At 36.0% G+C, this 3,686-nt stretch overlaps 1 pseudogene; it reads right to left on the bottom strand.

The window, feature by feature from the left end:
* Positions 1 to 1,745: 1,745 nt before the first annotated feature.
* LOC123817645 lies at positions 1,746 to 2,090 on the bottom strand (annotated as a pseudogene).
* Positions 2,091 to 3,686: the final 1,596 nt, after the last annotated feature.

Here is a 3,686-nt window from a genome sequence, read left to right as displayed (position 1 = left end):
GCTCCTCAAATTCTAAGAGTGATGGACATAGAGCCACTTTTATTTTTTATCATGGAGAATTTACTGCCATTCAAAGGGAAAGTAACCTTATCTACCCTAGAACCAAATACTTGCATTCCAGAGTAAAGACCTTGTCATTCTCTTCCCTGGGGAAATTTGTTTGAATTAGAAAGATAAGGTTCTTCTCCCTATCTCAGGAGGGGAGGAAGGCAGCTGTATAACTGTTTCTATATAAACACTTAGATTCATGATTTTGGGATTTCTCTTCTGTGGTGCCAGAATTGCTCTTGCATGTACAGACCTAATCATCTGGCTTTCATTACATTATCCTTGAGAGGGAGAATTGGGAATGAGGAATCAATGCATTTATTGCTGTTAAGTAATCTGTCTACCACAATCCAGAAATCTCATATTTGTTTTCAGAATAATATGAATAATTAATAGGTATTAAAAACTTATCTGCCAAGATAAAAACTTAACTGACAATTTTTGTTTGTAAAGAATTTAATATATTTAACTTTTTATGTAATTATTCATACATTTGGGTTTAACCATAACTTTTTAAAGTTTATATCTTTTACTAAATGCTTCTTTTGTTCTTTCTTCACTTGAGTTAAGTATATTTTATGATTCCTAGTACTGTGTTAGTTGTATAGTCTTCTGTTATTATTTTAGTGGCTACTCCTGGTATTAAAACATGAATCTTTGATTTTTTACAGTAAATGGGAAATCATTGCTTTTACCACTTTCATCATTTCTATTAAGAAGTTATCCAAGTTTTATTGTTACTCATTTGAAAGTAATGGGGTTTTATTCTCTGGTTGCTTTAAACACTTCTCTTGGTTTTGAGTTTTCAACATTTTTTTTCTATAATATGCATAGGTACACATTTATCGTGCTGAGGTACTCTGAGTGGCCTGATGTCTTCCTCTGGTGTTAGAAAGTTCTCAGCCATTATTCTTCAAATATTGTTTATACCACATTTTTTAAATTTCCTTTTCTCCTGAGAGTTCAATTGCACATATGTTAGATATTTTCATGTCCCATATGTCTTATACTCTTTTCTACATTTACATCTCTTAAAAACATTCTCTTATTTCCAGGCTGGCTATTGCCTTCCAACGTATCATTTCAACCTATTCCTCCCTTCAGTACTGCCTAATCCCTTGTTAAACCTAAACTATTAATTGTAGTTATTATGTAGTTTTAGTTCTAAAATTATATTTAAAGGAGATTCCAAAGTGAATATATTTTCTAATATTCACCATTTTGATCTATTTTCTTGAAGATATTCATCATGGTTACTTTAAAGTCTGTGCCTGAAAACACTAATATTTGGTTCAGCCGTGAGTCTGTTACTATCATCTGTTCTTTATTTTGGTTTCCAGCTATTTCATTTTGTGTCCTAGATTGCTTAGTCATTTTTTATTGAGTGCCAGGCATTCTTATGAAAACTTATAGTCTCTAAATGTTGTCATTTTACACTTAAGTGTTACCTAGTCAATTAGGGTAGGGGAAGATCACCTGTATTTGAAGCTGAGTTCCACTCTACTCACTTTTACTCTTTGAGTTTAACACTTCATGGGTCCTAAATAAAATCCTGGAATGTGTACAAAGCCTTCTCCCTGGTGGTCTCTCATTTTTATCTCCCTAATACTGTAAGTCTACTAAAAGCTCTTTTTGTAAAGTATAGTACTTATTTTTTTTTCCAGACAGTTTTCTTCAGTCCTTAAGGACTCAGCCAATTATATGGGCTTTGGTGGAAGTTGTGGGGCAATAACCACAGGTCTAAATTGGTGGGGATGTTCTGTCCTTCCAGGCTTTATGAGAATGTTTTCTGACTATCTTGCTGAGAGTGGCACAACTCACACAGCAATATAGTTTCACATACAGCTTCGAAAGTACGTAGGAGTTGAAGACACTTGCTTTGAGAATGCCCCTGATCGCTGTGGCCTTTACTATTTTGAATGATGAATTTCTTACAGGCCTTGTCCTTGGGCATACTGAGTGAAGATAGCACAGTTAATAGGCTGCCCATGGCCATGGCCATTTTTGACATATCCATTGTTTCTTCATTTCTTGATCTGCATTAGGATGAAGATCGTGTTAGGAAAAGGGTGTAGCTTACCAGCCTCATTTCCCTTCTGGCACGTTGGAAGTAAGAATCTGAGAACTAAAAGTGCCTTTTAATTTCCCAGCCTCATAACCACTGTTTGGTTGGGGTTCCCAGCCTGTGGGCTTCTGCTTATAGATCACAAGTGCTTGAGGGAAATTGGCATTGAATATTGGACTCACTTCTTTGACTTCTTCTCTCTAGGATCTCAGCCTTTATAGCTTGAATGCCTTGGTAGCTCTGAACTTCATTTTATGTCTCCTCAGCTTCATGGGCCTCAAATAAAAAACTTCTGTTTTCAGTTCTTGGTGTCTTAGCTTCTACTTTATGCTTGTCTTCTTCTCAGTCTCTGAGCTGCAAATGAAGAGCTGAATCACCTCAAAAGCAATACTAAGTGTAGGGTGCTTCTCAATTTATTTGTCTTCTTTCTAAGGATTTGGCTTATAAGTCCTGGCTGCCTTGATAGCTTTCTGATGATTTATAAAGAGTTGTTTTTTGTTTTTATGTTTTAAAGTTTTTATTAGTAGAAGAATTTGCTACAAGCCAGTCTATCACAAACAAGAACAGGAATTTTGTAACCTGCTTTTTCTTTTTTTAAAATTGAATTTATTGGGGTAACATTTGTTAATAAAGTTAAATAGTTTTCAGGTGTACAAGTCTATAATATATCATCTGTACATTGTATTGTGTGTTCACCACCCCAAGTCAAGTCTCCTTTAATCACCATTATCCCCCCTTTACTCTCTTCTACCTCTCCCTACCTCTCTTCTCCCCGGTAATCACCATGCTGTTGTCTGTGCCTATGAGGTTTTTTTTTTTTAATTAATCCCTTTACCTTTTTTCACTCAGTCCCCCAACTTTCCTCTCCTCCAATAGCTGTCAGTCTGCTTTCTGTATCTGTGAGTCTGTTTCTATTTTGTTTGTTAGTTCATTTTGTTCATTAGATTCCACATATGAGCAAAATCATATGGTACTTGTCTTTTTCTGGCTGGTTTATTTCACTTAGCAGGTCCATCTATGCTGTTGCAAAGGGTAAAGTTACCTTTTTTTTAGTGGCTGAGCAGTATTCCATTGTGTAAATGTAGCTTAGCTTTTTAAAAAAATCCTCACCTGAGGATATATTTATTGATTTGAGAGAGAGAAAGAGAGAAACATTGATGTGAGAGTGACATCAATCAGTTGCCTCCTGTATGTGCCCTGACTGGGGATCAAACCCACAACCTTTTGATTTATGGGACAATGCTCCAACCAACTAAGCCACCTGACCAGGGCTGTACCACATCTTTTTTGCCCACTTTTCTACTGATGGATACTTGGGCTGCTTCCAAATCTTGACTATTATAAATAGTGCTGCAATGAACATAGGGGTGCATAGATTCTTTCAAATTAGTATTTCAGGTCTCTTTGGATAAATTGCAAAAAAATGGAATTCCTGGGCCATAAGGCAGTTCCATTTTTAATTTTCTGAGATAACTCCATACTGCTTTCTACAGTGGCTGCACCAATGTTCATTCCCACCAACAATACATGAAGGTTCCCTTTTCTCCACATTCTCACCAACACTGGTTGCTTA

Source organism: Phyllostomus hastatus, unplaced genomic scaffold (genome assembly GCF_019186645.2).
Source record: "Phyllostomus hastatus isolate PE091 unplaced genomic scaffold, TTU_PhHast_1.1 phas_contig_113, whole genome shotgun sequence".
Lineage (NCBI taxonomy): Eukaryota > Metazoa > Chordata > Mammalia > Chiroptera > Phyllostomidae > Phyllostomus > Phyllostomus hastatus.
This window is presented reverse-complemented; position numbering and strand designations above follow the sequence as displayed.